Here is a 25,388-nt window from a genome sequence, read left to right on the forward strand (position 1 = left end):
CACTCAGTTCTGTATTCAGATATTCTTTAGGAATTGCAAAATGACTCCAAACTTAAAATAAAAAAATCTGAAATGTTTGTCTCTTGTGTCAGAAATTTGGGACACTGTAGTCCTTTTATCTTTACAATCAGCTAAATGTAGAATGTCTCAGTCTTTCATAATTAGTTTAACTACTTCTTCACTAAAGACATTACGTTGAATGACAAAATATGTTTAACATTATCCTTTTGTTCTTACCCTTTTGTTTACTAGGATTGCTATACTGGGACATTTTATAAAAAGCTTCCCTTAATTGTTTCATACAATAACCCCTATTTGGAAATATTGGCATTAAAAAAATTATTCCATCCAGTATTCATTTATTTTGGGTCTAAGTAGTTCACCATATAGAAGGTCTGATAATAAATATGGCTAGTGGAGGCTTTTACCATGCAGAACATTTACTTCCTGTGTGTCCTGAGACACAAACTCCCTTAAATCAGCAGTTCCAACCAAAGGAATGTATGAAATAATCTCAGCAAAGGTCCGCAAACAAACAGTTTTATTGAACAAGTGCAACAAAATAATCCAGTGGTTAAGTGCTTTCACTTGCTCAACGGCAAGCTTCATCAGAACTCTGAAAAAAGGACCATATTGCATTTAAATAAACTTTTTGGCACCAAAAGTGCTGAATAAAAAATGATACTTTTAAAGACATATTACATTATAATAAATCAACATGCATCTGCCACATATATGTAACCAACTAAAATGACTAAAATAACTAAAATAAACACCAATCATATCTCCAATTACCACATTATATATGCAAAATATTTGAACTAAACATTCTAAAATACTACTACTGTTGTTAATAATCTAATAATATACACTGTAATCATAAGTGGCTGATAAAAGAACTTGCAGCCAACAGGTTACATAAACCACATCGGCTGACCACTACTCATATAAAATCTACTTATATATGTGTGAACAAATATATATGAGCTGTGCCTATATGTATAAAACTAAATTACTGTAATAAAATAATAATAAATGAAAAATAAGAATAAATATACAAATAAGACTTATCTATCATGAATATACCTAACAATGCTTTAAATAGACCCTCATATAACATAAATACAATTATATACATTCATTCCATGGCTAACAAAGGTTTGATAGAAATAACATCATTAAGTCCTGGTGGAGTTGAAGAGACAGAGAAAATTTGCCACCAATATTCTTTATATGACAATTACAATCCCCCCCCCCCCCCGGGATCAAATTGAACACTATTTACTATTGCGAAATTGAAATAATGCCTATCACCACACTTCTTAATATGTCTGTACAATGCATTTTTTTCATCTTTGGTTTTAATGCTATATAAATGCGCATAAATGCACTTGTTGAATTTCCTTTCAGTTTTTCCTGTGTAGAATGCAGAGCAGACCATACATTTTGCCAGATAAATAATCATTTTAGTGTTACAATTTCCCTGTTTAAATCTAATTCTTGTTCTGTTTATGTTCTCTAACACTATACTATTTTCCTGAAAGATTGTATTACATTGTTTACAATTTCCACATTTTTTGGTATGTGTGTTATGGGAAATTTTGTTACATATATAATGTGGTAATTGGTGATATGATTGGTGTTTATTTTAGTTATTTTAGTCATTTTAGTTGGTTGCATATATGTGGCAGATGCATGTTGATTTATTAGAATGTAATAGGTCTTTAAAAGTATCATTTTTATTCAGCGCTTTTGGTGCCAAAAAGTTTATTTAAATGCAATAAGATCCTTTTTTCAGAGTTCTGATTAAGCTTGCCATTGAGCAAGTGAAAGCGCTTAACCATTGGATTATTTTGTTGCACTTGTTCATTAAAACTATTTGTTTGTTTGCGGACCTTTGCTGAAATTATTTCATACATTCCTTTGGTTGGAACTGCTGATTTAAGGGAGTTTGCGTCTCAAGACAAAGAGGAAGTAAGCGTTCTTTATTTGTTGCTGGTTCTGTAGTTTCAAGAACGTTTATTTGATATTGTGTTCCAAGTGATTTCTCATGGAGTCTGATCGAGACGCTACCCCCAGCGCTTCCCCCAGTTTACAACGTGGAGAGATGGCTCAAGTTCAGGCAGAGCTAGTGGAACTGAGGGGTGAAGTGAGCAGACTTTCTCTTTTACTCACCAAGTTTGGCAATTTCGTTGCCGGCAACGGCAACAACAATAGCGATCCTAGTAATGTTCATTCAGTTATAGAATCTCCAGTAGCCCACAGGAACAGTGGTTTACAATTCAGGGCACCTGGAGTACTCAACAACAGTATGGACAATAATAGTGACATCCCAAATTTCATTTTGCATTCTCCTGGGATTCCTAATGGACAGGGAACAGTCAGTGCTTGTGTAAAACCGATAGATTTACCAGCTACACACCGATCTATCGATTAGCGGAACAGCAGCAAATTAGGTATATCGGACTTTACTTTTGACTGGTCTTTTGGAGATTTAAATGAAGAAGCCAAGCGTGTGGGAACTAAACCTAAGAGAGTTATGTCTCAAAGGACTTATGGTCACATAGACCAAGGTGCATGTATAGGTAAAAGTTCTGGGACTGCATCTGATGCACACATTACAGTTGACAAGATGTACGATAACTCCAATCATCTTTTAAAAAGGTTTTTGGACAGTAATTGTTTATTTGTCAATAACAATATAGATCATGAGAATGGTAGACCCTCGGTACCTAAAGGTACACTTAAGGACAGTATTTTTGCATTAGGTAAGAAATTGAATAATATCAACAATATTAAACTGGACAATGCTTATTTGACCAAATGTATGGAAACTAATATAGTCCCTATGGGACTTAGATTTTTTAAGCATCCTATGGGGATAGAAATAACCGATAATATTACAAAGCAATTTAATTTGTTTTTTGATCAATGTGTTTTTAAATACATGCAAATGTTAATTAAGTTTAACGATGAAAAACTGGTTAAACTTATGCAAGAAGTGGAAGGGTTGAATGAGATTATCAGAAACGACTTACTGTTCTTACGATGGGAAAAACTCTATGTTAAGCAGTTTAACATGGCTGACAATGCTATCAAAAAAGCACATATTCGTAAAAATAAAAAAATTTGTAGGGACATGTATCAATATAATAAGGGCAGGGCGTACTTTTGGGATAAATACAAAGGTTATAATAGTTATTCTAAGAACACATCTTATAAGGTGTCTGACAATGGTCATTTACAAAATGCACATTACAGGGACAAGCAATCTTATTTTTGTCAAGCAGACAACAGGGGAAGACAAAGAGATTGGAAATGGGGGGGAAATTGGAGAAGGCAAAAATATCAGGAGAACCAGGGGTACCAACAGTATGTAATGGACAAAAGAGAATAATTAATGAGTGGGGGGGGACACTGATGCTAGACAACAATACGGTCAGTCACACAAGTGAAAGCATCAAGAATGAAGGTGTAGTTTACAGTTATAAAAATTTTAATATTTATAATTACACAGAGTACTCACTAAATACCATTCATTTTGATCTACTTTCTAAAGGGATGAAATTTATTCCCACTTCTAAATTTAGACTTGTAGATTGCATCAGTGAGGTCAAAAGATACATTAGAAAACTTAATTTAAGCATAATGTTTAAGGACTCTTTAGAACACACCAGATGTATCAACAAGGACACAATGCTCAAAGGTTTGAAAAAGAAGAGCACTTTTGTGCCACCTATGCACCCCATCATTTCTATTTATGATAAGTCTGTTACACAACAAATATATAAGTTACAAAACCACATATGTGGAAAAAGGACCAATTACAATCTTTCTGTAGAAGAACATAGGGTCCTTCAGGAACTGAGAAATAATAGAAATATTAGGGTTATGAAACCCGATAAAGGGGGTGGTATTGTCATATTTGACAGCACAGCATACTCCTCCAGATTGTATGACTTATTACACGTCAGGAAATTACGAGGTTGTTTCTCTCAAAGAAATAAATATCGCTTATAGGAGGACTGACATACATCTGGAGGAATTTTTGATCGACAATAGAATAACAATGGACATATACAACTTCATCAAAGTTGAATATCCTAAGTTAGCATCAATAGTTGGGATTCCCAAAGTCCACAAAGACATCGAGGACCCCCCATTTAGGCCAATCATCTCGGGCAGAAAATCAAAAACATTTCCCATGGGCTCTGTCATTGACGTCTATTTAAAATATACTTATAACAAAATTCCCCATATGGTTAAAGACTCCTGGGAATTTCTGAAAAGCTATCCCATTAACTTTTGGAAGGAGGATTTGATATTTGTTAGTATAGACGTCATAGACTTATTTTCATGTATTCCCAAAACAGAAGGACTAGAAGCATTTGCCAACAGTATACATAAATATGCAGATATAGAATGGGACAAAGCATGTCTATTATTAGATATGATGTCACTGGTATTAGAACACAATTATATTCATTATGAGGGTGAATTTTTCAGGCAAACCAGAGACATAGCTATGGAAGCTGTATGTACTCCCATATACGCCAATCTGGTTATGTTAGATTGGGAGGAAACCAAGGTGTTCAGTAATGAATTTATGAAATATATCAAATACTACTCTCGATACCGAGATGATATTTATATTTTATGGGAAGGTAGTACAGCAATATTAGATCAATTTCTAGATTATTTAAGTCAGAGTAGTAATTATCTTAAATTCACTTCATCTAGCAACTATCATGGTGTTCCGTACCTTGACACAATTGTTTCCAAAGGAGAATTAGGATTCAAATCAAGAATCTACAGGAAAAATACATTCTCCAATAGTTATTTAAAATTTACCAGTAATCATCCAAGGAATAAATTCATTAACATCTACAAAGGGCAAATCATACATGCCATAAGAATGACCTCTGTATATGCTGACATGCTAGAAGAAGTGACATTCATTACAGCTTTGTTCAAGGACAGAGGGTATGAGGCTAAGATGATGGCTAGAGTCAGTCAAACAGTAATTAAAGAATGGGGACGTAGATACAAATCCCTGTTGGGACTCAACCTAGATCATGTGGTAAATGCTGGTACAACTGACCACACCTCTGATGATAGTGCATCTTATGGTAGGAGGTGTGTGTTGGAGTATGGACCATATATAGGTAAAGTAAAGAAAATCCTGATAGATAATTGTAATATTATTTTAATTAATGAGGACTTAGCGAGAATTTTAGGGTCTGGACCACAGTTTGTGTTTAAGATGGGATATAATGTAACGAATTACCTAGAGAGAGGTAATTGGAACAAAATTTCCCATAAAACACATACCAAAAAATGTGGAAATTGTAAACAATGTAATACAATCTTTCAGGAAAATAGTATAGTGTTAGAGAACATAAACAGAACAAGAATTAGATTTAAACAGGGAAATTGTAACACTAAAATTACTATATATCTGGCAAAATGTATGGTCTGCTCTGGATTCTACATAGGAAAAACTGAAAGGAAATTCAACAAGCGCATTTATATAGCATTAAAACCAAAGATGAAAAAAATGCATTGTACAGACATATTAAGAAGTGTGGCGATAGGCATTATTTCAATTTTGCAATAGTAGATAGTGTTCAATTTGATCCCGGGGGGGGGGGGGTGTTGTAAAAGACTGTTGTCATATAAAGAATATTGGTGGCAAATGTTCTCTGACTCTTCAACTCCACCAGGACTTAATGATGTTATTTCTATCAAACCTTTGTTAGACATAGAATGAATGTTTATAATTGTATTTATGTTATATGAGGGTCTATTTAAAGCGTTGTTAGGTATATTCATGATAGATAAGTCTTATTTGTATATTTATGCTTATTTTTTCATTTATTATTATTTTATTACCGTAATTTAGTTTTATACATATAGGAACAGCTCATATATATTTGTTCACACATATATGAGCAGATTTTATATGAGTAGTGGTCAGCCTATGTGGTTTTTGTAACCTGTTGGTTGCACGTTCTTTTATCAGCCACTTATGATTACAGTGTATGTTATTAGATTATTAACAACAGTCGTAGTATTTTAGAATGTTTAGTTCGAATATTTTACATATATAATATGGTAATTGGAGATATGATTGGTGTTTATTTTAGTTATTTTAGTCATTTCAGTTGGTTGCATATATGTGGCAGATGCATGTTGATTTATTATAATGTAATATGTCTTTAAAAGTATCATTTTTTATTCAGCGCTTTTGGTGCCAAAAAGTTTATTTAAATGCAATAAGGTCCTTTTTTCAGAGTTCTGATGAAGCTTGCTGTTGAGCAAGTGAAAGCACTTAACCGTTGGATTATTTTGTTGCACTTGCTCAATAAAATTATCTGTTTGTTTGCGGACCTTTGCTGAGATTATTTCATACATTCCTTTGTTTGGAACTGCTGATTTAAGTGAGTTTTCATCTCAAGACACAGAGGAAGTAAGCGTTCTTTACTTGTTTCTGGTTCTGTAGTTTCAAGAACGTTTATTTGGTATCGTGTTCCATGCAGAACATTTAAAGAAGTTAAATTTCCTATATAAGCCGGTTCCTCCTTTTCCCCCTACAATACCAATTAAAATACATCTAAAAAGATAATACATTTGCAGTCATTATTACAGGTTAATATTAATCCAAACCTACTGTGAGAAATATATTTAAAAAATCCTTTACCACATCTATTGCATCATAACAAGTAAAAATCAAATCATCAGTATAACAATAGTATTTAATAATATGATTTCTATAAAAACGTTCCATAAATATATTCATATTCATACAGGGACATCACAATATTAGGTAAGATGGAGTGAATGACCTTCCCATCTCTGTGGTTTATGTTTTTCATAAATACCTTCATCAAAAATTAATTAAAATTAAACAATTGTTCTTCAAACAAAGAGCCATCAGCCCCGTTTAGGGAAAGATTCAAGAAAAATTTCTAAGGCTTCAATCCCTAATAAATGAAGAATACTGGAATACAAGCTCTTAGCATCAGCTGTGAACTAAAAGTACATTCTTCTCCTCTGACTTTTTTGATTTTATGCAAGAAGTCAAAGGTTTCTGTAATGCAAGAGTATTTTTCTTTACTACATCTTGTAGGTGATTATTCAAAAATTTACCTACTTTCTTTTAAAAATCTGAACAACTGAAACAATCTGTCTTTGGGGGGGGGGTGGGGGTTAATCACCCTTTTATGAATTTTTGGAAGGCAAAACATATGAATCTTGCTATCTTGAATAATCATTTTTTCTCTATATCTTTATGTTCAAAATGAGTATGTCACACTCATTTAAGACACATTCTTTTAAATTCAGCTAATGCTTTCTGGCAGTCATTAAAAGATGTTAACTAATATGCATCTTTAATATCCAAATGCAAAATGCACATTTTCATGTATTGTACATAATTCATAATGGCTATATTTTACCTTTATCAGTGGGTTTGAGCATTGTTTTTCTATCTTGTACTAACTCATTTAATATACACCATGTTTGCTTGGTCATATTGTATTGTACAGCTTTCTTATTTTTCAGATAAGATTTAAATAAATCCATCACATCAAAATTAAGCATCTTAGAGGCAGCCTTCTTTGTGCAATTCTTTAAATGAGGAATAAAAGTATTATTTTCCTTGCAGAAAATCTAAATTAAATAATATATTTGCATTAACTTCAATATCATTACTAGAACTTGTAAATATGTTTCGGTATTCATGTGTAACATATCATAAAATTCATCACAAACAATGGCCTCTGTTTAATTTCTGTCCATATAGATTTCAAAAATTATTTCTAATGTTAGAACAAGAACACTCATCCATCTACCTACTTAACTGAATAAACTACTTGAAACTTCAACAAGGTGTCTTTATTTCTTCCACAGGGAGTGTATCAGACAGAGAGAGAGAAAGAGATCTACTAGCTAAAGTGATTTTATCTGGACTAATCCTTTGTATTCTATTTCTTGTTTGTCCCATCACCCTCTGGGTCACAGATAGGATACCAGACCTGACTCGAACTTTCTGGTTCACCTCTGTTTTCAAAATGCAATAATAGTTAATAAAGATTATCAAATTTCTCATACTTGGTACACAGAACTAAGCTTAAGATACAGACAAACAGGTCATAAAAAGTTAATACTATTAAAGTTGCCCAGAGATTTGTAGTTGTACTGACAACATTTAAAGTCAGACCAGGTAAGAGAATAATTAATAATATTAGTTTATATGAAAACAAATCAATCATTTATCTTTAAGTTTTGTGGTAGATGATACAGACTTGAGGAGGAGTTATCTGCCTGTTGCAGAATAAGTTATTGTTTTGATTGAATGAAATAGTCAACCAAGTAGTTGAAAGCCCTAGGATTATCCTGAAGTAAAAATATTTTGGCAGGAAAGAAAAGATGTACTTTAAAATTATTTTAAAGCTCTTTGATGAAAAGTATTCCCCTTTTCCTTCTTTTCATTACTTTACCAGAGAAGTCATTATCAGATCTGATAATCTGCCATCAATCTTAGGTGGTGGATTGACCAATCTTTAAAAATTAAGCCTTTATCCATGGTTGAAATTAGTTTTATACCAATAAATCGCAGTGGACTACCTGCTCTGTTGGATGACTCTGACAAACATCTATGAGCTCTTTCTTCAAAGTCATTCAATGCTTCTTCAGTGTCCTTTATTTTGGAATTTTGTTGTTTTATCATGTTTTTAACTATATTTATTTCTTTGTTACATTCCATCTTGCCATCCAAACTGACAATTTTAAGTGATACTTCTTGCATATTTGTTATTAAAGACTGTAGTTCTTTTTTAATGGAATGGTCCTGAGATGAGTTTTTAGAATGACTCATCTTATGAAACCTTAGAAGTTTCTTCTTTAATTTTAGAGTTTATAGGAAATTTGAAAGGTAGACTTAAAAATTAGGGTTACAAACTAGATTTAGAAAATCAAAAATGTTCTCAACAAATGAAGCAGAATGTGGTCCTAATTGAAAATAATTTCTACCAAAAATGTTGAAAATCTGAGGAGCTTCTTATTGAAGCTGTTAACAGTCAGGCATCTTGCTTTAGTGTCCCTGAAGCCAATACATGAGAAGCTGTTCATAGGCTCTCCAGTGAGTGTTAGTCTAGTCCAAGATGTTACAGATTTTAAAAGTAAGATGGAAAAAAGGGATTACCACTCTGAATACTGCAGTGTACACTAAGTGAGTAAGAGTAATCATGAGCCATCATCATTTTGGGGGTAAAACACATGGCTAATTATTATTAGCCACTCTGTCTGACTGTCATATTGTCATGTGGCTGCAAAACCATGGTATGGCCACTTCCACGGGAAAACCACAGCAGAAATCTTGTCTTTGCATTGGAAAAACTTACTATTATGTAGAAACCTTCCAGTTAAGCCTTTTACACCATTGTAAGCTTCTATGAATCCCAGGGTATTTCTTTTACTTTTATGACTAATACATATACATTTTTTATTTGATTACTTAACAGTTCCTTAACAGTTAAACACTATTTTCTTCTCAGCCATTGCAATAGTTTGACACGTAATGACATTTTTATTTGCAATTGTATAATGCATGTCCTCCCCGTGGTCAAATGACACTTAAAGACATGCAGGTAGGTGCGTGCATGAATGAGTGTGCCTTCCTTGAAGGCTGGGTGTTAGGCTGGCAACTCGGCACCATAAAAATCAACTGCCAATCATTAGCGGACAGGAGTTCCGCTGTGGTGACCCCTAACTGGGAAAAGTCGAAAGACACAAATAATTCATGTGTTTTAAATATTTTGTATACTCTGCTGTTTGAAAATCATACTGTATATTCATTTGTCAGTTGGCTTTTACTCCACCTAATCATGCTATATAAGTTTTTTGATGAACTTAATTATTAAAATAATTTTTATTGAGAACTACCGCATTTAATCTCTTCTAACTTAATATATTTTTTTCTCATGCAAGTATTTAGACTGCCATTTTGATCAGCGCAAGATTTTTTTCTCACTTGCTGCTCAGGATGTTCCCCTTCTGCCTTCTTTGTTAATCTTTGCCACTTTTTGAATATAGATGCCTCTAAGCACGTTATATAGCCTCAACATGTTTATGTTCAATAAATTAGTACAACTAGGTATTGATGTACTCTTGATAAGATGGATAGCTGCATGGCTTACAAATAGGACATGGCAAATATCATACAATAACTGGACAGGCGAAATCTTTGGTTACAGTCGAGGTGGCCCACAGGGCTCTGTACTAGGACCTTACTTGTTTGGATTGTATCTTTCAGACCTAATGTTTTCATCTGAGGTGTTCTACTGTCTATATGCAAATGACCTGAAATTGGGTAAACTGATTCCATGTGTTACAGATAAGGTATGTCTGCAAAACAACTTGACTAAATTGATCATTTGGGCACAGGAGAATAATATGCTGATAAATACATCAAAAACTAAGCATATGAGATTCGGTGGGCATAAATTGAAAGGTGAGTATTTAATACAGCACACAGTGATTGAAACTGTAGACTCATTTAAGGGCCTGGGTATATGACTAGATTCAGCTACAAGTTTTTCCTAATCATATCAAATAATTGGTTAATGATCGTTATAGAACTATAGGTTTTATAAAAAGATTTATAAAGTCTAGGAAATCAAAAATAATGAAGTCATTGTTTGTTAGTTACACTAGACCCAAACTTGAATATGGAAAAACAATATGGAAACCCTATAAGAAGACAAGCATGAGTAAACTGGAAAGAGTACAACGGAAATATACCAAGGCTATCCATGGATGTAAAAATTTAAGTTATTTTGACAGACTAAAATATCTGAACTTGTACAGTGTCTTTTACAAATATCTAAGAGGAGATCTTATGCAGGTATATAGTGCATTTAGTGACAATTACCTATGAGAATGTTTGGGGTTAACAAAATGTACTAGAGAATCATCAGACAACCTCTGTAGAAGATTCTATAGGAATGAGATGTGTACCAATTGGTTTTCTGACAGAGTAGCTGATGTATGGAACAGACAACCAAATTTCCTTAAAGCAGGTACTAGTTTAGATATTTTTAAGAACAGCTTGGATACTTATTATGGGAACAAGTGTTTTGGTATACTGGCAAGCTAGAAGGGCATTAATGCCCATGCTTGAAATATGTGTATGTATGTGTTTACCCTGAGCATACATTCCTAGTGAAATTATTAAAGATACAAGGAGGCATGTTATATATTGTGCAGCACGCCTTTCCTAATAGACTTTTGCTTCATGAATGACATACCCAGCCAAAATGCATAGAAGATCAGATGTAAAAGGAACTGCAAATAATGTGTTCCTTGGCCTCACACAGATCCTCTATATACCTCCTAAAATAGAGCCAACAACAGGGTCAAATAGGACTCTCCTATGAAATCTAAGTACATGCTCATAAATTCTTAGTGTTACTGGCATCATACTTAACTTAGTGAACAGACTTCTCTCCATGTAGTCTGTGCACATGCTAAACCTACTGTGCTCCTGTTGATATTGCTACTCAGAGACACCAAAAAGCCATTTAAATGGCAATTAGATGAACCACTGTGATGTCAAAGGCCTCTGGATCACCAAGTTTGCAGATGACTGTAAATTGGGAGCTATCATAGATTCCCCCATGACATCAACATCCTACAAGAGGGTCTAATTTTAGGTTCATAGGTTGGTACTAGGCTAACTGCCCTTTGCAGCCATTTTAAGCCTAGCCAATTATCCCTTGTGAGACTCAAACCCTGCACCTTGTGTTTGTAAGGCTAACACATTAACCATTAGGCCACACTCCCAACATTCTAATTCAAACAAATGAGTGGTGCAAAAGCCACAGAGTAAAGCTCAATGCAAAGAAATGCATTATAGTGTCCTTTGGGAAGGTATCCATCCAAGCTAATCACTTCATTGATAAAACACCCCTAAGAGTTAACCTAATAGTTAGGGATGTGGGAACATATGTAGACAGCAATCTGGTATTCAACCAACACATAGCCAAGAGAGTAAGAACATCATTCTATGTTGCACAACTCATAATCCATGATATGGCATCCAGGACCAAGGAAGTAATAGAAGTCTGGTGTGTAAGTAATAGAATCACTCTACTCAGCCCTTATCAGACTCATCACTGAGTCCAATGCTCCTCTAGTATGCACCTAACCAGTCAATTTCAACATTTGGAATGCCCTCAAAGGTTCCTTACCAGGAGAATCAATGGTATGAATACCTTGCCCTACAGAGATCACCTTAAGGTCCTATCTCTGTACTCAGTTTCCTACACGTTACTGAGATATGATCTACACCCAGCATATAAAGCATCATCAGAACCAGCTCTGAAAGTTCTCTTGCATATCTGCAAGACAAACAACATCAGAAACACTAGATCCAAGGACCTGAATTTTGTCTGCGACATAAATAGAACCTGCTGAAGGGACCAATATATGTCTCAAAGGGTCCCTGACCTATGGAATAAATTCCCCATCTATGTGAAGCAGAATTCATCGCTGACCCTAGTTAAAAGAAACTTTCATCTTTGAATGAGAAATTGCAAATTCATCCATGATCTAGCCCCCATGTCTCCGATGGACGTAGGTCGACAGCAAGCAAGTTAATCCCTAACTAACATACCTCCCCCACATAACCCTTAGCTACCTATTTACTAACATATCCACCATATAGTCATCCAAGGATCTCTGGAACAAAACCAGGTTGGGTTGCATAACTCGACTTGTAAAGACCCTATGAACCTATGACTAAGCTGATCACTGTCCATATACTTCTGCCCAGTAACAAGGGCAATGCAGTCCTTTACTAACTCTAATTAATTCAGTGTACATACTTCTGCTAGAAAGTACAGAGCCAAAAGGAACTAATCAGTTCAGTTATCCAGAAGCATGAAGGACAATGAGGCAGGAAATGATAAGGTATGGACAGGCTGCAGAAGGAGTTCTTTATACAGGACCTTGTAATCTACATGAAAATAAAGAATACGTTTACATCTGTCACCAGAAATGCAAAGAAATTGTTTCATTAGTATCCAGAAATCAATGTTAACTAACTTCAAATCAGTTAGGTAAGGTCCTAAACAGTGAAGACATAAGCACTACAAAATGATGCTTTTATTTTGAACCACAGAAGGTGACTGAACAGCTTGACAACTGTTTCAATACCATCTCTATAGCTCAGAAAACTCAGAGCTGTCCTAATTCTAAACACTTCTAACTGAACCCCATTTTAATATAGTAAGAGAATTTTATTTTATTCACCAATGTATAACATAAACATGCAATACAGCTTTAGAATTCTCCCTACCATACAGTCACAAAGTTGTATACTGGCTGGTCCACTGAATTTCGTTGATGCAATTAAAAGGGCCTAAAAGTACCATCTTTCTTCCAGGCTCAGTTACTTTTTTCTCTAAGGTATTTAGCAATTGAATCATTTGGCTTAGTGTCAAAAAAATGTCACTACTCTCTAGAAGGAATCAACTCTAATGGTGGATTCCATTTTGACAGAATCTGCCCTCTTGGTGAACAAGTCATGTTTCCTATTGTCTACTCCTCTGAGGGGGCTTGGAAAGCTTCCCAAAGAGGGACAAATATGGAGCTAAAATTATATGCTTTCCTAAGTAGAAATAAATAAATATTTGGATTTACAGACAATAGGATTTGACAGTTAGACAAATGTAACCTCTTCCAACTGTCCCTTAGCCATGCCAACAAAATAAGGTGTATTTGTGTATTTGTTTTAACAATACATGCAGGGTTAAATACACCCCATATAAAATACTGATTGGTATAACTAAGTTTTGAAACACCATCTTTTATTCCATGTTTTTGACTAGTCCATACATGAATATATGTTTTGTAAATCTTTATGCAAGAGCAAGATACCAGTGGGTGATGTTAGTTCAAGAGGAACGGAGCATCTTACCCTCACCAAGAATGATGCCACAATATGAAGACAAGATGATCAATTTCAACAACTGACTTAAGTATTGGTGTCATTTAAAGGGGATCCAATGCCTGTCAGCCTGGGATGACATGCTCGACAAGCCTCGATGCTTCGCTAGGGACGGCTTGCACCTGTCACCCCTGGGCTTTCGGATATTGGCAAAGGCTCTTGCTACCCCCATAGTGCCTTTTTTAGGCAAGGCTCAAAAGACAAACCCACCTCCATAGGTATCACAAGGGATAAGAAACTAAGAGTAATGCTACTCAATGCCAGAAGTCTAAACCTCAAGATGCACGCACTCAAAACTCTTCTTAGCATGGAGAAAATCGATATCTGTGCAGTAACAGAAACCTGGTTCAAGGCTCCAGAGAGCACCTCAGCACTACCAGGTTATACCTCATACCATGCTTTTCGGCCCCAAAACTTGGACCATACCACAAAAGGAGGGGGAGTATCAATATTCGTCAAAGATACCCACACCTCCAGGTTGGTGGCACAGCACGAAGCATCAGAGACTATCCATGTGCAACTAACAGTGGGTAAAACTGCCTCCCAGTTTATAGCCTGCTACAGACCACCCTCCCAAACCCAGGAACCCCACTCGGCCTTCCTGAGAACACTAGAAAATATGAAGGTCTCTCCAAACACCATTATATTGGGCGACTTCAACTACCCAAAAATAGACTGGGAGCATTACTCTAGCTCCAACACCCTAGCCCAAAGGTTCCTAGAACTTATAAACTCAAATGCTATGGAACAACTTGTTACCACTCCCACAAGAGGGGAAAACATACTGGACCTGATCATCACCAACATGGGGACTCTATGCTCCAGACCAGAAGTGTATCCCTCACTGGTAAGATCAGACCATAAACTAATCTCACTGGATATTCACATCCCGACTCCACGCCCTGCCCTGAAAACCTCAGTGAAAAACTTCTCTAAAGCAAATTTCACACTCCTCAAAACCAAGGTGGAATCCTTCAAAGCCCCCGGGCCTGTGGAAAATACGGCCCAGACCACAGAATCCTTTATATACGCATTCTATGAACACCTTCAGGAATGCATGGATCATGCAATCCCAAATAAAACCAAGACCCAATCCTCCAAAGGTAGACGTCCTGTCTGGTGGACCCCAGCCATAAACAAACTATACAATAGAAGGAGGAAGCTACTACATGATAGAGCAAAATCCCAAAAAGGGAAGGCATCTCTGATCAGTATTAGCAAAAAACTACGGGCACTCATAAAATCGTCTAAGGCCAGCTTTGAGAGAAAGATTGCACAGGACACTAAGGATAATCACAAGGCTTTCTTTAGTTATGTTAGGAACCTGGGTGGGAATTCCCAGATATGCGCAGAATTAGTCCAAAATGACAAAAAATACACTGAACCCACAGACATTGCCAACATCCTAGCTGACAGGTTCAGCGCAAACCCCCCCCCCCACCAAAAGGGCAAATATTTATCCCAGCAGAGGGCTGCCCCCCTGACATCTCAGATGCTCAGGTAAGAGCTGCCCTCTCCAAAGCAAAAAACACAGCATCAATGGGACCAGACTGTGTCCCGGGCTGCGTCCTACATGAACTCCAAGAAAAGCTAAACCCAAACATAAAACTACTGTTCAATTTTAGCCTTACTACAGGATATGTACCCAAAGAGTGGCGTACAGCAACAGTGTTCCCTCTCCACAAAGGTGGTGCCTCAGTGGATCCTGGAAACTATCGCCCCATAAGCCTGACTAGCTTAGTCTGCAAAGCTATGGAAAGGATCATCATGGACCTCATAAATAAAGATATTGGGGACCTACAGACACTGGATCCTACCCAGTTCGGCTTTGTTAAGGGCAGATCCTGCCTCTTAAACATGGTTGATTTCTTTGAAACATTCACCAAGGCCATTGACGAGGGGAAGGTGGCCCACACAGCCTACCTGGACCTCGCAAAAGCCTTCGATACAATACCCCACTCGGGCATTATAGATAAGCTCACCAGCTTAAATATAAACCCCTATGTCACTAGATGGGTTGCAAACTGGCTCAAGGACAGAACCCACATGGTTAGAATTGCTGGAGCCATGTCAGACTCCAAACCAGTTACAAGTGGTGTCCCACAAGGCTCAGTCCTGGGACCTCTCTTGTTCGGTATATATTTCTCGGAGGTACAGGCCAACACGGAAGGACTGTGGCTGTCTAAGTTCGCAGATGACTGCAAACTGGGCGCCATAATCTAAGGCCAGCTTTGAGAGAAAAATTGCACAGGACACGTTCAAAAACTCTCTCCATACATACCTGAGGTCCCAATGGGATTGCTCTTGCTCCCTCCCCTCATAAATTTATTATATCTCATCATCCTTTACACTTTTGATACGTATCTCTACCTAACAAACCTAATGTTCCATCAGTATATCTACTCTGTAAGGTTATTTGATGTCTGCTTGAATAACTCCTCTAAATGTATATCACATTACTCTTTCAATTTTCTTACCTCTCATTTATCCTCATCATACTGTATTGATTTGAATGCTTTTGAATTGTGAGCTTAAATGTTTTATGTTTTACTCTGTACAATCATTTTTGTAATTTTTGTAATTTTTGTATGCACCTAATTTTGTCTGTATTGCAGCTTTTCTCCCCAGGACTCCATTGAAAACGGGTTCTTTTGGCCCAATGGACTATCCTGGTAAACCAACTGCAAATAAATAAATAAATAAATAAATAATCGACTCTCCAGCCGACACAAGCATCCTCCAAAAGGGCCTCATAGAAACAGACAACTGGTGCCAGAGCCATGGCCTCAAGCTAAATGCCAAAAAGTGTATAGTCATCCCCTTTGGCAAAAACAAAGTGCCCACAAATTACCACATCATCCCTCAACAGGCCCATAATTGAGTACAATGCTCCTTTCGGGATGTTCCTTACCAGACACCTGCAGCAACTGGAAAGACCCCAAAAGTACCTCACCAAGAGGATCATAGGGCTCAAACAGATGCCATATGCTGCCCGGTTAAAGAAACTCCAGCTCTACTCAGTGGCATACTGCCTGCTCAGAGGCAATCTGTGCCTGACGTATAAAGCCATGTCCAACCCGGAATTAATGGACATGCTGCACCTCAGAAAATCCAAATCCCATCGAGCTACGTGCTGGAGAGACTTGAACCTCAGCACTGAAATAAATAGGACATGCTGGAGGGACACATTCATAACCCAGAGGCTCCCTTCACTCTGGAATAAAATCCCAGTCCAGGTTAGGCAGAGTCCCTCATTGACTCTCTTCAAGAGGAATCTTGATGAGTGGATGGGAGATCGTAGGTTTACCCCGGGTATCACTTCTGTGTCACTGTTAGACAGAGGCACAGTATACTAACCTCGAAAAAGGGCATAGCAAAATTAATTTAAAATGGGTGGCGAAAGCCAAACACACTCTGGCTAGGCTTATAAATGCCCTAGGGCAGATAGCCTAGTATGAACCTATGAACCTATGAACAGCAATGCTTCCATTCTAGAAAGGGTGTTTAGGGGTGCAATCTCACATAGCTCTCACCCAGTTTACAATCATCAGTTATTAGCTTACCATTTATCCTAATAGGGAATTGTGTTTGCAATGATCCATGACAGAAGTGAGTCTTTGCTCTTTCAAATTTGAGAAAAAAGAGCTAAATTGTTGTTATTTGAAAACAAAAATATCTGCCCATCTTATTTTGATGGAAGTTTTAGACTTACAAATGTCAAATGTCAAAATGGTGTACATTCTCACTACAAATGAAATGATGACTTACATAAAGTACCTCAAAGTACAAATAAGATTAAACCATGGCCCTCAAAAAGCAGTCTGTACTGATCATAATAAGGATACACAAAATCTTTGATGCCAGATCAGGAAGCACTTTACCATGCAAGACAGTCATAGGACAATAAAATCAGTCCTTTTGCTTAATCCTACCAATGATGATTCCATATAGATTAATCTTCATGGAGTAAGTTGGTAAGCATATTGGTACTTGTAATGCTATTTTTTTTTATTTTGAGTTGAAGCCTCCATAAAGAAACATCACTCTAAATATGTTTCAGCATCTTGGATGGATAGTCCTAGAAAACAGACTTGTAACTCATAGCTAATACTGGCTTATTGATTAATGTTCAAGATCATTTACCCAAAAGTGACACATATATTTAATTGGCACTTCTCACCTAGAATAGCTCAATTAGTTTGCAGTGCTACAATGGTCATGTTCATAATGGCAAAAAAGATCAGAGACAGAACTTTTAGGCAAATTGTTTCAGTCCAATGGACTTTAAACAGTAGTATAAAATGTTTAAATAACTGGGAGCTGAATCAGGAGAATTTAAAAATTATGTGTAGAAGGAAGAGAGTTTATGGTAGGAGTTATTTCTAGATCCTCAGATGTACTCAGATATGAAACTAGAATTCTTAATTATTTCCTTCATGGAACTTTGCATTAGATTAGTTTGCCTTTTGGTAATTTCAGTTTCCCTAACACTGATTGGAATAAATCAGAAGTTGCACCTAGGTGACTGAAACCATAGACTAATACAAACATTTACAGAATGTGTAAACTGTAAAACGTTAAACTCTCTTACTAGGTCAAATTTGTTTTGCATCTAAGTTTTGTCCAGTTGTAGGAACATTATGTATAGGTTGAAGAAGAAATAACTATCTTTACAGTGGACCATGCCCTTATCCAGTTTCTTTTTAAGATCTCTCTACAGAAAAGGTCTACAGTACTGTCTGGAACACAAAGGGCAAAGCTGGTGTTTAAAGTAAATAAAAAATCGATTACAAATGAGCTTGGGGAAATAGCTTTCAAGGGGCATAATTCTGATCCTCTTTTGAAGTTTAACAAATATCTCCAAACCAAACACTCAAAATCCACATTTAGATTTAGGAACTCTTGTTGTAAAATTAAAAAAAAAAAAGATTTGAATTATTAGAAATAATTCAAAGTAAAAGAATATTTATTTGAAAAAGAAAAACAAATGATGTCCAAATGAAGGAAGTTTATTTAAAAAAGATATGCACACATGTCTTATGGGGAAGAAGGAATCAAAATCGTGATGACATCTTTCATAAGCAGAGAACCTCAGGTTTTCATGAAGGTTAATGAAATAATGCATTAGTTTGTGGATGGTGTATATGAATGTCATTTCTGAAATAATGCATTAGTTTGTGGATGGTGTATATAAATGTAATTTCTGAAATAATGCATTAGTTTGTGGATGGTGTATATGAATGTCATTTCTGAAATAATGCATTAGTTTGTGGATGGTGTATATAAATGTCATTTCTGAAATAATGCATTAGTTTGTGGATGGTGTATATAAATGTCATTTCCTGTAGTATTCAGTAGTTTTGATGATGTCCTTTAGATTAGTACAAGAACAAAAGTACTCAGTTTTTTATACCGCTTTGAATTTTTATCCCTATGGTAATAATTTGTACTTTATCATGGCTTAGACTCAAAGTGATTTGCCTCTGTTTCATGGTCAGTGTAATGTAATCTATCAATGTAGGTTATATCTTATACATTTATAGGCACTCTTTTATCCATGAATGTGAGATGCTGTCAAATTTTTTTTTTTTTTTTTTTTTTTTTTTTTGTAGCCTATGCATGCCATACTTAGATTATGCCCCTTTTTACAATTCTCCATTATGACTTTATTTATTAACAAATGATCCTTTGTTCATTGTGACTTTCTTTTGCTACCCTTTTGTTCTATTGCTATGATTGAGTTTTCGTCTAAATGACTATAAACTCTGTCGGCATCAATTCCAGTGTACAGTTTATACATTGTCAAAAGGCAAGTTATTGGTCTATAGTTTTTAGAATATCTTGCAGGTTCACTCTTAAGGAGGAGCATTGTTTTTCCTGTGGTTAACCAGGTCAGCATCTCTTCGGGGTGTGCATGTAAATAGTTCTTACTAAGGGCTAAATCTTCATGTAAAGATGTTAATACTTTTATCCAGAAGTTAGATATTGCATTTGGGGCTGGGATTTTCCAATTAAGAGCTTTCCTTAACCTTGTTTCAATCTCTCTGGCTGTTACTTCATCCTATTTCATATCCTGTACATTTGAACATCTTATGTATTTTAATTCTTCTATCCATTCAGCATCTCTGTTATGTTTCACAGTATCTTCATAGATAGTTCTCAAAAATGAGTCTATTCCTTAATTTTTTGGTGGTGTTTTCATTTCTTTTGCCTTGTTTCCCCATTCTGTATAAAACTATTTGGGGTCATCAATAAATTGCTTATTTTATACTTTTCCTTTATATTTATCTGCACATCTTCTGAGTTTTTCCACCTGGGCTGAGATTTTTAGTTTATTTGCGATAGTGCATGATAGATCCTGATCTGTTCTAATACTGCGCATTGCTTTTATCACATGTATCTTTTTGTTGATCTGTTCCCTCTTCTATACTCTTCTAACAGTGACACTTCTTCAATTAACTGCTTTACAGTTTTCTCTACTTGATACTTACGTGATGGCATTCAATTTCTCCCCTTCCTTTCCCTTACTGCCCTATATTTTTGTGTTAAGACTTTATCTGTTATTAATTGAGCTGCACAGTAATATATCCTATTTACTTCTGTTATATTGCATGAGTTTCTGTGAAAAGTCTTGATTACTGTGTTCATTTGTTTTATCAAACTTCTAACATTTTGGGTCTTATTGACTTTCTGTGATCTATTTCTTTCATTGATCTTAATATGTCTATCTATTTCTGTTAAATCAAGCAACTCTTCTGTTAGATCATTTTCTTCTAAACTAAGGGCACAGTCTTTGTTCTCTGTTTCCTGCAGGCATCCTACAGAAAGTTCCAGAACATCTTCCTGTGAGATATTCTCTTCAACTTCAAGCTGTGTCATCCGTTGCTCTTTTATATTGGAACTCAGTGGCCTATTACAGAGGTTCCTGTTACTTCCCTTACTGTGTAACTCCAACTGAACTTTTGCACTGGTTTCCTGCTGAAGACTACAAAGCATCTTCATGTGGAAACTGATCAGACAGTTCCCACTCCACTGGTTTCTCCTTAATATGGGGACTTATTGGTCTATCATGCAGTGATGTTACCAGAGTTAGATTTTCTATACTAACTTACTTCACAGATAATCCATAACTTCAGTTTCTGTTTCTTTAACTTCTCCATTACTAATCCTCATTTCTACTCCCCCCTCTTTGTTTTCTTATTTTTTTGTATTGTAAAATGTTCCATATCCGGATGCCTTTGCCTGTATTTCTCCTCAAATATATCTGTTGCTGCTTTTTTGCATTGATTAGTTTTTCTTTCTCATCTGCAAAAATATTGCACCATATTAAATCTCTTTTTCTTTCCCTTGTCCATATTTCTTCTTCAGATGTCTCCTGCTCCTCCTGTTTCTCTTTACTTAGGGAACTTGTTGTTCCATCATGTTCAGACATAACCTAAGTTAGACTTTCTACACTAAATCCTTCACTTTGCAGGTATTCCATAACTTCACCTTCTATTTGTTTAACTTCTACTTTACTAATCTTCTGTTCTACATTTCCTTTTGTGGTCTAATTTTTGTATTGTGAAATGTTCCATATCTGGGTACCTTTGCCTGCATTTCTCTTCAAATATATTTGGAGCTGCTTTTTTGTATTAGTTAATTTGACTTTCTTCTTTGCATAAATATTACACTGTATCAGATCTCTGTTGCTTTCCCATGTCCATATTTCTTTTTTATACCTTTCAAAATCTCTAGATTCTGTTCTTTATATTTTTGCACTTCCGCAATCACTTCATTTTCCAACCTGCCCAAGGTTTCTTGGTCTAAACAATGTTTTTCATAAATCTGTTGTATTAATGAACACAAATTTGCATTTGAAGCTTTTGATAGTTTTTCTTGTGCAAGTATTTTTCTTTCCTCTAATTTCTCTCTTAAGTTTTTTATATCTTTTGTCTAGAAATTCTGGACTTCTTGCATAATAACAGCAATATGCAATTTCTTTCTTATCCTCAATAGTCCACTCTATTGTCTTTATGGCTCTTTTTTTTGGCCCATCAGTTTTTGTATACTACTACTTCCTTTTAAAACGGGGGGGGGGTCCTTTCCCTGAGCCAGGCCTAACCCCATTGTAGGAATGTTTCCGTGTCTTGAGGATTCTAAACAAGACTGGGCACTTTTGTTATCCTGGGACTTGTACATCCAGCTGCCTTTTTTATTTTTTAACCTACTTCTGTCCAAGATATATGCTATATGAAATACAGTCTATGTATGTGTCATTTTGGTGAGATTTTATAAACGTGAAGGTACTCACCAAGACTTGAGGATGAGTTCATTTCCAGCAATACTACTCACTTTTCCTTTCTGATTTTATTATCTCTCCATCCAGACGTCCAGTGATGAAGAGGAAAGAAAGAAAAAGAAGGAGGAGCAAACAAATACAACAGAAGGAATGAAGCCACACTTAGTGATGTCCGATAGTCTGGAAGATGTGATGTTAGAGGCTTTAATACCTCCGCCAGAGGTGGTTGCACTACAGGAGCCACCAAAAGTGTCTTGGGCTGTTCCTGTGGATGTCAGCTCCCCTGTAGATGACCTCTATAAACCTATTCCTGATCCAGCAATCAAGTGTCCTTTTCAACCTGATGTCTTTCAGAAGCAGGCCATTCTACACCTAGAAAAACATGATTCTGTGTTTGTTGCTGCCCATACCTCTGCAGGAAAGACTGTTGTTGCAAAATATGCAGTTGCATTGTCATAAAAACACATGACAAGAAGCATTTACACCTCCCCTTATCAGCTCAACAGTTCAGAGACTTCAACAGACCTTCAAACATGTTTGACTGCTTATGGGTGATGTTCAGCTGCATCCAGAGTCATCCTGTCTAATCATGACAACAGAAGTCCTGTGATCAATGCTATCCAATGGTTCAGATGTTATCCTTGATTTGAAATGAGTCATTTTTGATGAAGTGTACTATGTGAATGATGCTGAGAGAGGTGTGGTATGACCGGAAGTCCTCATTATGCTTCCCGATCATGTAAACCTGATTCTTTTGAGTGCCACTGTCCAAATACAAAGGTGTTTACAGACTGGATTGGTTGAATAAAACATAGGAAGATCTACATGATTAGCACTCTGAAGTGACCTGTTCCACTAGAACTTTACCTATACACTATAAACAGTCACAAAACACAGAATGAGCTCTTCCTTTTGGGTGATGCCAAGGGGAACTTCTTAACTTAAGTGTATTATTCTGCTATTGAAACAAAGAAGGATCGTGCCAGTAAACATGCACAGACATTTGGAGCCAGGCATCCTACCTATCATGCTGGAGCCAGGCATCCTACCTATCATGCTGGAGCCAGGCATCCTACCTATCATGCTGGAGCCAGGCATCCTACCTATCATGTTGGAGCCAGGCATCCTACCTATCATGCTGGAGCCAGGCATCCTACCTATCATGCTGGAGCCAGGCATCCTACCTATCATGCTGGAGCCAGCCATCTTACCTATCATGGTGGAGCCTGCCAGGATAAAAATATATGGCTGTCTAGCATTGCTATGTTAAGAAAGAAGGACCAGCTACCAGTCCTTGCTTTCAGCTTTTCTTAAAACCACTGTGATGACAATGCCAGCATTCTAACCTCTGTTGACCTTACAAGCAGTACTGAGAAGAGCAACACCAACATATTCTTTCAGAAATGCATATCCAGGTTAAAGGGTACTGACCAGCAGTTGCCTCAGGTGCTGCACATGGTAGAGTTGCTGAAGTGAGGCAGCGGTATTCATTGCAGTGGGGTCCTGACAAGCCTGAAAGAGGTTGTTGAACTACTGTTCACCAGGAGGTTAGTAAAGGTCCTTTTTGTGATAGAGACCTTTGGCATAGGTGTGAACATGCTCACCCAAATGGTAGTATTTGGCTCAATATACAAACATGATGGAACCAGTTTCCAGGAATGTGGCAGCAGGGTACAACCAGATGACTGTCCAAGCAGGGGAACTTGGGCTGGATCCAACAGGAGTAGCCATTATCCTCTGTAAAGACCAAGTACCAGAGATGGCTGACCTTCATAGGATGATGCTGGGCAAACCCACACTATTACAGTCCAATTTCAGGTTAAACCTATGCCATGATTCTAAACCTGTTGGGTGTGGATGCACTAAGGATGGAGGACATGATGAACCCCATCTTTTCCATGTTCCATACAAGAAAAGACACCAAGGTCTGTAAGCAAAAGATAGCAGAATTGACCCAACTTCTATCTGGCATGGATTATGTGGGTACTCCTGGACAACTTGGTGACCCTGATTGCTACTACTTGCACTACTGTACAATAACTTCAGCCTGCATGGGCTATACTGCAGAAAAAGTTCATAAAGTCCGTCAATGATGCCAATGCATTGTCACTGGAATGAGTGGTCATTGTGGACAATGACAAGCACAAACATGCAACGGGAGTCATTCTGCAGGTTTTCACAGATTCTGCCAATCAGACCTTTTCCATTCTTGTTTTGGGTGAGAAGATATGAGAAAGATAAGATGGGTGAAGCCAGTCCCACAGAGGAAATCATAAGCTTTATTGTCAGAGAATCTTGTTACACCAAAGCTCTTCCTAACTGAAGGGCCTTGTAGTCATGTCTTGGAGAAGTTGAATGGTATAGACATTAGTGGTATCACAGTAAAAACTCTCAATCAATGCTGACAAAATCCTTCATGACTTCAATAAAAGACAGATCCCCCACTTCAGGAATGACCCCACTCCCCCAGACAGTCTGCTTCCACAACGACTCAAGAACTTCTTTGTTTGGACGAGTCAAACCTTAATGGCATACCTTGTCTTGGCCCAATAAATGATTTGCGGCTGAAGGACGTAGATGTGGAAGAGAATTTTATGAGAATCAAGACCCTAGAAGAAGCAGTGGTCATGTTTAACTGTGTGCACACTCCCAGATTTGCAACCCTGTACTGTAGACTACATGAGCGAATGAAGGTTAAAGAGCTGGATCGGTTACATTACCTGATAGCAGATCAGAGCCTTGTGTTGCTTCCAGAGTATGAACAAAGAATAAATGTGCTGAAGGCTATGATCCTAAGTTTCAAATAAAGTGAAGGAGTCTCCTAAGAGCATGAGTAATTGAACCATTTCATACCTACCCCACAGATCCCTTGAACTAGCTGGGATATCAATGAAGTTAAAGCACAATGCCAAAGAATAAGTGTTGAACTGGAACTGGCACCTTAGGGGACAGTATCAAAATTGGTCTTGTAACACAGGTATGGCAACTGAAGAGGATCAAATTATCTATGACAGAAGTCATGATGGTTGGCAAGTAAGTATAACATATAAAAGTAAAAAAATATACAATTAGGTAAGGTAGCAGATATTTACTGCA

At 36.6% G+C, this 25,388-nt stretch overlaps 2 pseudogenes; both read left to right on the plus strand.

The window, feature by feature from the left end:
• The window catches only part of LOC122803245, an 83,056-nt pseudogene extending 58,671 nt beyond the window's left edge, over nt 1-24,385 (plus strand).
• A 41-nt stretch (nt 24,386-24,426) lies between these two features.
• LOC122803246 lies at nt 24,427-25,137 on the plus strand (annotated as a pseudogene).
• The last annotated feature ends 251 nt before the right edge of the window (nt 25,138-25,388 follow it).

The sequence above is a fragment of the Protopterus annectens genome, chromosome 5.part1 (assembly GCF_019279795.1).
Source record: "Protopterus annectens isolate FY-2018-M chromosome 5.part1, PAN1.0, whole genome shotgun sequence".
Lineage (NCBI taxonomy): Eukaryota > Metazoa > Chordata > Ceratodontiformes > Protopteridae > Protopterus > Protopterus annectens.